The sequence below is a fragment of the Lithobates pipiens genome, unplaced genomic scaffold, assembly GCF_037356315.1.
Source record: "Lithobates pipiens isolate NorthernLeopardFrog02 unplaced genomic scaffold, aLitPip1_a1.2 Scaffold_10, whole genome shotgun sequence".
NCBI classification, from domain to species: domain Eukaryota; kingdom Metazoa; phylum Chordata; class Amphibia; order Anura; family Ranidae; genus Lithobates; species Lithobates pipiens.
In genome coordinates this window covers 52,312,908-52,326,813 of record NW_027507686.1, presented here as the reverse complement: position 1 = coordinate 52,326,813, position 13,906 = coordinate 52,312,908, and the positions used below count along the sequence as shown (strand labels likewise).

The 13,906-nt window shown below is 46.1% G+C and overlaps 1 long non-coding RNA gene across 1 annotated transcript in view; it reads left to right on the top strand.

Moving 5' to 3' along the window:
* The window catches only part of LOC143925349 (uncharacterized), a 120,379-nt gene extending 115,929 nt beyond the window's left edge, over window positions 1–4,450 (top strand). The window contains exons 4-5 of the long non-coding RNA XR_013261951.1: window positions 1,845–1,958; window positions 4,428–4,450. This is a non-coding gene — a long non-coding RNA (uncharacterized LOC143925349). The remainder of the gene's footprint in view (window positions 1–1,844; window positions 1,959–4,427) is intronic.
* Window positions 4,451–13,906: the final 9,456 nt, after the last annotated feature.

The following is a 13,906-nucleotide window of genomic DNA, read 5'->3' as shown; positions in this document are numbered from 1 at the left end:
TTTTTTTAACAAAAACCTCAGAAGTGATCAAATAGCACCAAAAGAAAGCTCTATTTGTGGGGAAAAAAAATTACAATTTAATTTGGGTACAGTGTTGTATGATTTTTTTTTTTTTAAATGGCGTAGGGGTCCCCCTCAAAATCCATATAAGAGGAAGGGTCTGGTATGGATTTTAAGGGGTACCTGGCACCAAAATGTTTAAAAAAGCAGTGGGGGTCCCCCCAAAAATCCATACCAGACCCTCATCCGAGCATGCAACCCGGCAGGCCGCAGGAAAAGATGGGGGGACGAGAGTGCCCCCCCGAAACCATACCATACTAGGCTACATGCCCTCAACATGGGTAGCCCCCCAAAGCACCTTGTCCCCATGTTGATGGGGACAAGGACCTCATCCCCACAACTCTTGCCCGGTGGTTGTGGGGGTCCGTGGACAGGGGCCTTATCGGAATCTGGAAGCCCCCTTTAACAAGGGGACCCCCAGATCCCGCCCCCCCTAGTTGAAATGGTAATGGGTACATTGTACCCATACCATTTGACAAAAAAGTGTCAATGTTAAAAAAAAGAACAGGCCACAACTTGGGACAAGTCCTTTATTAAAAATAAAAATGTCCCACGAAGTCCATTCATCTTCTATGGCTCCGCCGACGGACCGAAAAAAAAAAAAACCCAGCCACCGATCCGCCTCCATGGGAGGCACTTGCCGTCTGACGTGTCCTTGCAGCTGACAGTTCTTATATAACTGAGGGTGGGCCCACACAGAGATGTTCCCCACTGACCCCACACCCCTCTGACGCACAGGGACTTCCCAATGCCTTTCTTGTGGCATCAGAGGGGGCGAGGTCACCCGGGTACGTAAACATACAGGGCACCAGACCATGGATTTCAGTGGGGGGGGAGGGTTTAAGCACGTGATTAGAGCCAGAGGCTCTAATAGGCTTCAAGAAACGGTGGGCTGGGGGCGCAGTACACTGCACTCCGAGTCGACCCAGTCCCACTTGTTTGACAATAGCGAATGAATATTCGCTAATTTCACACTAAATCTCCTCCCCGTCTATCAGGAAGTGGATCGTGAGACCCGTTTCCCGATTGGCCGAAAGGAGAAGCAGTCTTATTGGCCAAGGAGGAGGAGGAGGTAGGAGACGCACGGAGAACCAAGGGGGGGAAGTCTGACCCACCCACCAGCGCCACCAGGAGGGCTTATCTGTAGCGGCTTCATTCCCAGGCTCGGGCAGGGGAGGCAGTGGCATTGGTTTGCCGCAACCCTGAGCTGAAGCAGTTTTTTTTTTTTTTTTTTTTATAGAGGAATGGTAAAAAAAACTCCTTCTGAACCTTGTGTAGGTTTGATCCAGAACTACCAAAAGAGCTTGCTTGAAGTCAGTGCTGCCAAAGGAGATTTGAGCAGCTAATAACTCCAAGGGTGCACTTACTTTTTCCTCCAGTACTTCGAATGTTAATGGGTGTGTTCAGTAAAGACAGGAGGAATTGAATTTGTTTGTGTATTATATCGGCTGTGATATCGGGGTTGGTGAGCTCAATGATAGATGGATTTTTTTTTTTGTGAAGTCTATGCCAGTCCGAACTGGGTTTTAAGGGCACGCTAGCCCACTTTTATTAAACAAAATTAAAGTTATTACAAGGTTTCCCACACAGGGGTTTCAGCTTCATAAAGTAACAACAAATACCAGAAAATACTAGACCACCTGGCTACACTTCAGCAGCTACACTGCTATGACGTTGGTCTTCCAGACCACAGTTTTTTAGGCTCAGTCAGCCTATTATCACAGCACCTTGTTGCATGGGTCCACGCCTGCTGTCTGATGTGCCTCCTTTTCTCCTTCTTCCAGAGTTGTATCTTACTAATACAGGAGGTGTGTTACTGGCCAGATCACCAGGTGAAAACAGAGGGGGGAAAAAGCCAAAGAAAAGATATCTGATGCCGCTACCACATCTAATGACTGGTAAGTTGCAATATATTACCTTTTTGATTTGGTTTAATACTGCTATAAAGAAAGGGTATTTACACTGATTTCTTTTATAAATGAGATGCAGCATAAGAAGAAGGCCTATATTTCCACTTTAATGATCATTAGGCTTCATTCACACAGATGAACAGGCACAGACAGCAGCAAAAACATCACCTGTCCACCTATTTTTCTATGTGCCGGCACGGCCAGCAGTCACCTTGTAGTTAGTGACAGATGTCCACACAGGCCAGTCATCTGTCCCTAACCGCAGGTAAGTACTGGATGTGCAGATACATGTGGACAGCTGTGCTTCTTGACAGCCTGTCTTTCCTTTGTACAGGCTGAGAGGTCGCAGCCAGTGGCATGGGGGGGGGGGAGCCTGTACTCTTGCCCCCGGCAAGGGGGGAGGGGGGGCAAAATTATTCCTGCGCCATCCCGAGGGCCTGTTCTGCAGCCTATTGTCTCCCCCGGCCGCAACACCTCAGATGAGGCATATCCTGGGCATTCCTTCGCAGCACCCTGTTCCCACTTCCCCCGCCCTGGGACTCTTCCAGTCCAGTATGTTCCTCTGGATCCCTCTGGTGTAGCCTGTGTGTGAGAGCATAGCAGAGGGGGAGGGGTGGTGCTCAGCGCAGATGGAAGAGGTACGGTGGCTATTGGTTGACCATCCCAGCAGGGGATATAGAGAAGCGGCTGGGTGGCAGGACTCCAGAACAATATTGCCCGGTGCAGGGGAAAGCCCTGATCAGATGGACGATGGAGGCCATGGAGAGGTGAGGATCCACCAATCTACATCGTACTGTATATGTGTGTGTGTGTGAGGGGGATGAAGGGAGGAGTGTAAGTAAGTAATGCAGGAAGTAAGAATCGGATAGGTTAGTGTAGTGGTCAGGTAGGTCAGTGTAGTGTTTAGTGAAGGAATCAGGTAGGTTAGTGTAGTGGTCAGTATCATGGTCAGTGTATGAATTAGGTAGGTCAGTGTAGTGGGCAGTGTAGCAATCAGGTAGGTCAGTGTAGGAATCAGGTAGGTCAGTATCGTGGTCAGTGTAAAGGCCCATACACACGATCAGACTTTTTGACAACAAACATGCAAATTAGCTGTTTTGGAGCAACATCTGACCGTGTGTACGCTCTATCGGACAAACTTTTTTGGTTTTCATCGGACTTTTGTTGGCTGTGCGAACGGACAAACTTTCTGGCAACAAAAGTCCGATGGAGCAAAGTCTGATCGTGTGTACAGAAAACCATAGGACTTTTGTACAAAGTACAAACAGGCATGCTCAGAACCAATGCAAAAGATCAGACAACAATACAGAAGTTGACCAAAGGTGGCGGTAAAGAGCAGAAAAACCACGTGATTTGGTGAAAGTTGGCTGAAAATGTCCTGCCGTGTGTATGCAATCGAAGTTCAGGGCCGACGCCCTTTGTACAAAAATCCAAGGGAAAGTTTGTACAAAGTCCTATCGTGTGTATGAGGCTTATGAATTAGGTAGGCCAGTGTAGGAATCGGGGAGGTCAGTTTAATGGTCAGTGTAGGAATCAGGTAGGTCAGTGTAGAAATCAGGTAGCTCAGTGTAGTAGTTAGTGTATAAATCAGGTGGGTTAGTATAGTGGTCAGTGTGGGCATCAGGTAGGTCAGTGTAGTGGGCAGTGTATGAATCAGGGAGATCAGTATAGTGGTTAGTGTAGGAATCAGTTAGTAGGTCAGTGTAGTGGGCAGTGTAGGAATCAGAGTGGTCAGTGTAGAAATCGGGTAGGCCAAAATAGTGGGCAGTGTAGGAATCGTGTAGGCCAGTGTAGGAATAATGTATACCAGTGTAGGAATCAGGTAGGTCAGTGTAGTGGGCTGTGTAGGAATTGGGTAGGTTAGTATAGTGGTCAGTGTAAGAATCAGGTAGGTCAATATAGTGGTCAGTGTAGAAATCGGGTAGATCAATAAAGTGGTCAGTGTAGGAATCGGGTAGGTGAGTGTAGGAATCAGGTAGGCCAGTGTAAGAATCAGGTAGGTCAGTGTAGGAATCAGATAGGTCAGTGTAGTGGGCAGTGTGAGAATCAGGAAGGCCAGTGTAGGAATCGGGTAGGTCAGTGTAGTGGTCAGTGTAGGAATCAGGTGGGTCAGTGTAGTGGGCAGTGTGAGAATCAGGTGGGTCAGTGTAGTGGGCAGTGTGAGAATCAGGTGGGTCAGTGTAGTGGGCAGTGTGAGAATCAGGTGGGTCAGTGTAGTGGGCAGTGTGAGAATCAGGTCAGTGTAGTGGTCAGGTAGGTCAGTACTACCGTACTAGTGGAAGGGAGTTGAGGAGTGCTAAATGTCCACAAGTTAGGGGGCACAATTGACTTGTCTTGCTCCGTACGCTGACAACCCGCGCTCCACCACTGGTCGGAGCAGTCCTCAACCACCTTTCATCCCATCACAGCATTACCTCTGGATCTACTTATGTTTTTTTTTTTCCATCTTATGCTCAGGTTTGTGTAACTGGTATTTCTAGCCGCTCCTAACTTTAAATTGATATCTTGCTTTTAAATCAGGGTCCTTAACCCGTCCTTAGGACTTTTCTGTTCTTTTTCCTGCAGCAATTACAGACCGCTTCCTGCCCATGTGACACGCGTGTGTACTGTAAATATTGTTTGTACTTGGAATGGCTGTTTGTCATGAAGGACAAGCACTGTGCAGCTGGTTTCACATTGTAAGCTCTGGGAGGACTCTAGGGACTAGTGCTCTGCAATGTGTTACAATGCTGTCATCAGCACCTGGCTGTGCAACCAGCCACCAATTTGATGCAATATCTTATGTGTGTGTCTCCATATGTTAAGACTACAACACTAATAGAGAGCCTGCGGGCTCCTGTTATTGCAAACTTTGGTGTAGAATGTTCCCCGGCCTATCTGTAAAGTCAAAATTAAAGTTTATAGCCCTTTTCTTTATAAAAACCAGTTTAGCAAAAAGAAATGAATAGAGGATTGTTCTCTTTGTTTGGCCTCAATCACAGAGGCATTGTGAACCGTACTTTCTTTTCTTCCCATCAATTGAGGTTTACAAATGTATATCAAAGCAAATGCCCGTTCTTTACATTATTGGTCAAAGCTCTAATACCCACAACACAGTTTCTTGGTTTTGCATTAAAACTAAACACAGTATTAAACTCCAAGGCAAGCTTTTATTATACTGTAGCTTATCAAGTCTTAGATGTAAGACTGCATTTGTTTTCTTTTTGGCTTTCTTTCTTTTGTTTTCAGCTGGTGATCCTGCCAGTAAGTCTGTTGGTTTTTCAACCGAACTAGCTGTCCTGCAGATGTAGCAGTTAGGCCCCTTTCACAACAACAGACCGATTGGGTCTGCCTGTCCATCTTACAGGCAGACCTGATTGGACCACCCATTGATCTCTATGAGAAAGTGAATGTAAACGGACCTGGCTGCATCCGATCCAGGCCACCAAAAACATGTTCCCCATCCATCTCGCAGATCGGGTGACAGACGGATGGAAGCGGACAGGCGGTCCGTTTCCTTCCGACCGCCCCATACAGACCAGCAGGCTGTGTCCGTGTCTGCTCTGGAAAAGCGGAGTGGACACAGACTTGTCATCTGCCTGCTCAGCGGGAATCAGTGGACAGATTTTCCATTGAGCAGGCATTGAATGCCGATCGGATACTGTTTTTTCAGCATGCCCTTTTGGCAGAAGTTGGCCAGGCTGGTGTACACATGGGCCAAATGTCAGCCAATTTCCATTGAACCTGTTTAAGAAGCACCCACAGGGCTATGTATCTCAGCATGAATAAACACGGGTTGTAGTGATTGGTAAAGCCAGTGTTCTCATAACCATAGCATGGCTCCAAATCCTGTACACGTTACGCTCCTGTACCAGAGCTTCCTCAGCAGGCATGACCCATGTTTATTCATGCTGAGATACATACCGCTGTGGGTGCTTTTTAAATGTAACTGTTGATTTTAGGAACTTTTAATAAATTGTTACTATTCAGAGAGCACTACTATGGTCCCATGCTATTTTTTTTTGGAGGAGGGGGCAGTACGGTGGCCAAGTGGTTAGCACCTCCACCTAGCAGCACCAGGGTCATTGGTTCCAATCCCAACCATGGCACCTCCTGCCCGGAGTTTGCATCTTCTCCCTGTGCCCGCGTTGGCCTCCTCTCACACTCCCAAGACATGCTGGTAGGTTGATTAGCTCCTGTCTAAACTGGCCCTAGTATGTGTGTGTATGCATGTAACATAGGGACTTAGATTGTAAGCTCCTTGAGGGCTGGGGCTAATATGAATGTACAATATAAATTTAAAGCGCTGTGTAAATTGACAGTGCTATATAAGTACCTGTCATTAAAAAAATTATAATATTTGCATGTGATGAGGAATACTGAGTAGGAAGGAGCAAGAGGAATAGCTGATGCCCAAGGTGAGGCAACAATTATGTTATGACCTTGATCACTATGGAGCACCATTGCACAAGATGAGTGCATATTATAACTGAGTGCATGTGTCACAGGTTTTGAGAAAAGAGGAAGGAAGAGATAAATCACATCAAGGCGGTGGAGGAAATACAGCTTTATTGGACATTGAAGGATCATCATATTTTTGTTCTTTTTCCATTTATATAATCAAAAATAAAAAACACAGAGGTGATCAAATGCCACCAAAAGAAAGCTCTAATTGTGTAAAAAAAAAAAGGTATACATTTTATTTGGGTACAGTGTTGCGTGTCCACGCAGTTAAAGTAGCGCAGTGTCGCATAGCAAAAAATGGCCTGGTCATGAAGGGGGTAAAATGTTCCAGGGCTGAGATGGTTAATCCTACCTAAACCACACTGATCCGGATCTGACCATGACCTTTGACTCATAACTCTGTGTGATTGCCCATCAGAGGCTAGGACAGTGATCAGGTGATCGGGAACAGCTGCTGATCATTGGTGGGAGCTCGGAATCTGTGCTCGGAGTGCTCTCAGACACAGTAGCACATATTTGTGGCCCCCATGGATAAAGAGCCACATCTGTGAGGCTGCATATACACTAAGGCCGCGTACACACGCGGGGACTGTTCGGCCAACTTTGTCCGCTGAACAGTGTTTCGGCGGACAGTCCGCCCGTGTGTGGGCGTTCAGCGGACAGTTTCAGCGAACAGTCCGCTGAACAAGGTTTTTCGGAATTTCCGAAAAACTGTCCGCTGAAACCTTGTTTCAGCGAACAGTCCGCTCGTGTGTAGGCTTGTTCGACAAACTAAGTTCCGCGCATGCTCAGAAAGGATTTACACGCCGAAAGTTATAATGCAGTGTATAGGACGTCGTATTTTTCGTCCCGTCGTACGTGCCGTTCACGTCATCGCGCACGGTTTCAGCAAACTGTTCGTACGTCGTGTGTGGCCATGTCCGTCCATGCTAATTTTGAGCGGACTGTTTGCCGAAACTGTTTGACAGACAAAGTTGGCCGAACAGTCCCCGCGTGTGTACGCGGCCTTACCGGCCACTTTATTAGGTATACCTGTTCAATTGCTTGGTAACACAAACTGCTAATCAGCCAATCACATGGTAGCAACTCAATACATTTAGGCATCTAGACGTGGTGGAGACGACTTGCTGAAGTTCAAACCGAACATCAGAATGGTGAAGAAAGGGGATATTATGTGACTTTGAATGTGGCATGGTTGTTGGTGCCAGATGGGCTGGTCTGAGTATTTAAAAAACTGCTGCTCTACAGAGCTTTTCACACACCACTATCTCTCGGGTTTACAGAGAATAGTCAGAAAAAGAGAAAATATCCAGTGTGCGGCAGTTGTGTGGGTGAAAATGTCTTGTTGATGTCAGAGGTGAATGGGCAGACTGGTCTGAGATGCTACAAAAGCAACAGTAACTCAAATAACCAGTCATTACAACCAAGTTATGCAGAATACCATCTCTGAACCCACAACACTTTGAACATTGCAGCAGTTGGGCTACAGCAGAAGAAGAGCACACCAGGTGCCACTCCTATCAGCTAAGAACAGACTGAGGCTACAATTCGCACAGGCTCATCAAAATTAGACAATAGAAGATTGGAAAACATTCCCTGGTCTGATGATTCTCGATTTCAGCTGCGACATTCAGATGGTAGGGTCAGAATTTGGTGTAAACAACATGAAAGCATGTATCCATCCTGCCTTGTATCAACAGTTCAGGCTGGTGGTGGTGTAATGGTACAGGGGATATTTTTTTGGAACACTTTGGGCCCCTTAGTACCAATTAAGCATTGGTTAGATGCCACGGCCTACCTGAGTATTGTTGCTGACCATGTACATCCCTTTATGACTACAGTGTACCCATCTTCTGATGGCTCCTTCCAGCGGGATAATGCACCATGTCACAAAGCTCAAATCATCTAACCACTGGCTTCTTGAACATGACACTGAGATCACTGTATTCCAATGGCCTCCACAGTCACCAGATCTCAATCCAATAGAGCACCTTTGGGATGTGGTGGACCGGGAGATTCGCATACTGGATGTGAAGTTGACAAATCTGCAGAAACTATGTAATGCTATCATGTCACTATTGACCAAAATCACTGAGGAATGTTTCCAACACCTTGTTGAATCTATGCTTCAAAGAATTAAAGGGGTTGTAAAGTCTCCAAGTCTTTTACCTTAAGGCTATGTTTCCACTATTGCGTCCCCAAAGTCACGCCATTTTACCGCGACTTGAAGCAATGCCTGTATATTCTTGAGGTCTACGGACCTCAAGTCGCATCAAAGTGGGACCAAAGTAGTGCAGGGACTACTTTGAAGTCGCTGTGTCTTGAAGTCGCAAAGATATGAGTAGTACTCATTGCAAATCATGGGGTACGACTTGTCATGTGACTTTTCAGTCCTAAATCGCATGAAAAGTCGCACTAGTGGAAAGCTAGCCTAATGCATTCTATGCATTAACCACTTAAAGGAGTTGTAAAGCTTCGTGTTTTTCCACAAGCCCCCGTTTTACTTACCTGAGCCCCGAATCTCTGTGGGCGTGATCCGTATTGCTTTCCCCCAGCTCTTGTGGACTCTTCATTGGATGATTGATAGCAGCAGAGCCATTGGCTCCTGCTGCTGTCAATCAAATCAATGACGCAGCGGGCCAGGGGCGGGGCCGAGTGATACACTCGGTGGCTATGGCCGCCGACTATGTCACACGGGAGAGCGCCCGCAAGCTAACCCACTTGAGCGCTTCCCAGAGGGGGGTTAGCTCTTGCGGGGAGGAGCCAAGACAGCTGCCAAGGGACCCCAGAAGACGAGGATCGGGGCGACTCTGTGCAAATCAAACTGCACAGTGGAGGTAAGTATAACATGTTTGTTGTTTTTTCTTTTTTTTTCTTTTTTTTTATTAAACCTTTACAACCCCTTTAAGGATTGGGCCTATTTTTCAAACTTCTTGTTTACAAGTTAAAATCACTTTTTTTTGCTAGCAAATTACTTAGAACCCCCAAACATTATATATATATATATATTTTTTTTTTTTCTAACACCCTAGAGAATAAAATGGCGGTTGTTTCAATAGTTTCTGTCATGCCGTATTTGCGCAACCGCCCTACAAGCACGCATTTTTTTGAATTAAAAAATAAGACAACAGTAAAGTTAGCCCAATTTTTATTTTATTGTGAAAGATAATGTTACCAAGTAAATTGATACCCAACATGTCACGCTTCAAAATTGTGGCCGCTCGTGGAATGGCGACTTTTATCCTTTAAAAATCTCCATAGACAACGTATAAAAAATTCTACAGGTTGCATGTTTTGAGTTACAGAGGAGGTCTAGAATTATTGCTCTCGCTCTAATCGTGGCGATACCTCACATGTGTGGTTTGAACACCGTTTTCATATGCAGGCGCTACTCACGTATGCGTTTGCTTCTGCACGCGAGCTCGGTGGGACAGGGCGCATTAACATTTTTTTTGTTTGCTATTTATTTTACTTTTTCATTTCTATTTTTAAACTGTTCCTTTAAAAAAAAAAATAATTGTGTCACTTTTATTCCTATTACAAAGAATGTAAACGTCCCTTGTAATAGAAAAAAAAGCATGACAGGACCACTTAATTATGAGACCTGGGGTCAAAAAGACCTCAGATCTCACATTTACGGTAAAATGCAATAATAATAAAAATAAAATGTTGTGTGAAAAAATAAAAAATGTCCCTTTTAAGAGCTATGGGCGGAAGTGACGTGAAAAACCGTCTTTGTTGCAGCTGCCCCTCAGAGTTTCTCTTTTTCTTACCTGAACCTATTTGTTCCAGTGTTCTGCATGAGCCCAGCAGCTCCAGCAGGTCCTCATTGGATAGATTGATAGCAGCGGGAGCCATTGGCTCAAATCAAATCCAGTGACATGGGGGATGGGCTCAGTCCTGCTGTCTGTGTCAGCAGTGGGACTCGAGAGCACGATTGCATGGGTGCCCCCAGGAAAAGTGGCTCTCTATGGGGGCACCCGATGAAGAGGATGTGCCAGGATTGCTGTCGGGTCACCCCAGAAGAGGAAGATCAGGGCTGCTCTGTGCAAAACTCTTGCACAGAGCAGGTAAGTATAACATGTTTGTTATTTTTATTTTTAAAAATTTGAGCCTTTACAATCGCTTTAAGGCCAGTTCTGAAGGCAAAAGGGGGGGTCCAACCCAGTACTAGCAAGGTGTATCTAATAAAGTGACCGGTGTGTGTGTATGTACAATTGTCGAGAATGAGAATTAGTTAAACTAAAACTAGAAGGAAAACTTTTTATTTAGTCTTGGATAGAGTGGAGAGGAATTAGAACCCCTGTTGTGTTTTTATTGCTGTCTGTGTCCCTGTTAGAAAGATTGATTCATCCTCTCTGTTTGTTTTCGGTGACAAAGTGGCAATAAAAGAAATCTGACGGGTTATAAGCATCCCTTAGACCCCTTTCACATTGAGGCAGTTATCAGGTGTTTTTAGTGCTAGAAAGAGTGCCTAGGGATGCATCGCGATTTGACCACCCACGATGCGGCATTGATGCTACGACTTGCACTATCGATTTTCTGATGACATCTCCAACACGCCGCTATATGCCCTGCCTCTGAACTGAAGTGAAACCAGCTGAAGGAGCCATGGGTGTTAGCTGTGCCTCTTTTCCTGCCCCCCACTGACATCATCCCCAACCGCACGGCGTCACCATGTTGAGCTGGCTGCTACGAGACACATGGGGCAAGGGTCCCCCAACTTCTGATGAGTAATAATACGGTCCCCAGAGCCTTCCTCCTTGGCTCACCTCACAATTTGCACAGGCTGCCTCCATCCTGTTTACAACAAGCTGTTGTGGGAGACGCCAGCACCAGACGGCCGCGGTTGTCCTCTGTCCTCCTCACAGGCTGCTGCAGGCATCATTATTATCATCGGGTACTTTGGGAACCAACCACCATCTTATTGTAGTATACAGAATGGGCTGTCTCCTGTGGACAGCACAGCACCATCTTATCTCTTGTGGCTTAAAGAGTGGACTGGGCACGTAAAGGAAGCACCAAAGTCTTATAATTTGTAAACATGAAAAGTGGGGTAAAGGGTTGGCTGTGTGGTGCTGGCAACCTACCTACCCTTGTATAGTATAGTATATATTACATACATAGTCAGATGAACAGTAGTCTTTGTGCGAGGATCCAAATGTTGTGAGCTGTTATAGATCTCCTACACCACTTTAAGTAAACAGCTGCCAGCAGTGGTAGTCTTTGTGCAAAGATTTGTGAGAGGAACCCATAGGAGGGTAGGTGCAGTGTCTTGTGTAGCTACAAATGTCTCTGACCCTCTCTTGTATCATGTCCGCAGTCTCTGACCCTGTCTTGTATCATGTCCGCAGTCTCTGACCCACTCTTGTATCATGTCCACAGTCTCTGACCCACTCTTGTATCATGTCCACAGTCTCCGACCCTCTCTTGTATCATGTCCACGATCTCCGACCCTCTCTTGTATCATGTCCTCAGTCTCCGACCCTCTCTTGTATCATGTCCGCAGTCTACGACCCTCTCTTGTATCATGTCCGCAGTCTACGACCCTCTCTTGTATCATATCCAAAGTCTCCGACCCTCTCTTGTATCATGTCCCAGTCTCCGACCCTCTCTTGTATCATGTCCGCAGTCTCCGACCCTCTCTTGTATCATGTCCGCAGTCTCCGACCCTCTCTTGTATCATGTCCGCAGTCTCCGACCCTCTCTTGTATCATGTCCCAGTCTCCGACCCTCTCTTGTATCATGTCTGCAGTCTCCTACCCTCTCTTGTATCATGTCTGCAGTCTCCTACCCTCTCTTGTATCATGTCTGCAGTCTCCTACCCTCTCTTGTATCATGTCCGCAGTCTCCTACCCTCTCTTGTATCATGTCCGCAGTCTCCTACCCTCTCTTGTATCATGTCCGCGGTCTCCGACCTTCTCTCGTATCATGTCTGCGGTCTTCGACCTTCTCTCGTATCATGTCCGCAGTCTGCGACCCTCTCCTGTATCATGTCTGCAGTCTCTGACCCTCTCCTGTGTCATGTCCGCAGTTTGTGACCCTCTCCTGTATCATGTCCACAGTTTCTGACCCTCTCTCGTATCATGTCAGCAGTCTCTGACCCTCTCTCATATCATGTCTGTAGTCTCTGACACGCTCTCGTATCATGTCTGTAGTCTGACACGCTCTCGTATCATGTCTGTAGTCTCTGACACGCTCTTGTATCATGTCTGTAGTCTCTGACACGCTCTCGTATCATGTCTGTAGTCTCTGACCCGCTCTCGCATCATGTCCGCAGTCTCTGACCCTCTCTAGTATCATGTCCGCAGTCTCTGACCCTCTCTAGTATCATGTCCGCAGTCTCTGACCCTCTCTAGTATCATGTCCGCAGTCTCTGACCCTCTCTAGTATCATGTCCGCAGTCTCTGACCCTCTCTAGTATCATGTCCGCAGTCTCTGACCCTCTCTTGTAGTATTTTGGGGTCAGTCAGTCTGGAGCTTCTCTTTAAGTAGCCTGCTGTGTTTACACTTTGCTACATGCAGGGAGTGTTGTATTTTTTTATTTTATCTGTTCTTAAAAAAAAACAAAAAAAAAAAACGGAGTACTTCTGCCCGCTTGATTTTTTTTAGATGAAAACCGTGCGCAGTAATATTGATGCATCGCCGAATTGAATCAAATTGTGGACAGGATAATCTAATCTAATTGTGAGGCCAGTGAAGACCCTTACTGTAAACCCATTCTCTGCAATGCTTTCACACTGGTGCGGCGTGCTTGCGAGACGTTTTGCGGCCCCAGTGTGAAAGGGGTCTTAACTCTATCCAAAATTAAATAAAAGGTTTTGATTTTAAAGTGGAACTAAAGACATTTTGTGTTATGTTGGGTGGAGGAGTAAGGAAGTTCGTTTTTTTTTTTTGCCATTGTTGAGGAGATTTGCCTTCACTTCCTGTCCTATAGCCACAACAGGAAGTGAGAGGAAATTCCTCCAAAGTGGGGAGATCTCTGGCTGTCACCAGAACAAGCGTCCCCATTGGAAGATTTACCCTCTATTCCTGTTCTAAAGACAACTGAAAATGTGGGATTTTCTTTCATTTTCCATGAAAATGGTCACCAGGATAAATAGAGAGGTTGAATCTCCCAAATGGGGACACCGACAGCAATGAAAACCTGGCAGCTGTTTCAATCCCTCTCTACCGTATCCAAAACTAAAAAAAAAATGCATTTAATTCTTCTGTAATGTGTAATGGAAATTAAAATTCTGATGATGGTCACACATTTATTTTCTCTGAGTCCACTGAAGCTGATAGGCGTAGGACTATCCCCTCCGACCAGCAGCACTGCGCATGCGCGCCTCTACAGCCAGCACACTCCGCCGGAATTTTCCTCTCCCAGCAGATTGCATCAGCCTGGCTCCGCCCATCGTCAACACCGCTTTAGCTCATTGGTACACGTGTGGACCGGGCCGCCCCGTCCCACCAATAGCAGCGAGACACACGGTGTTTTGGTAACAAGA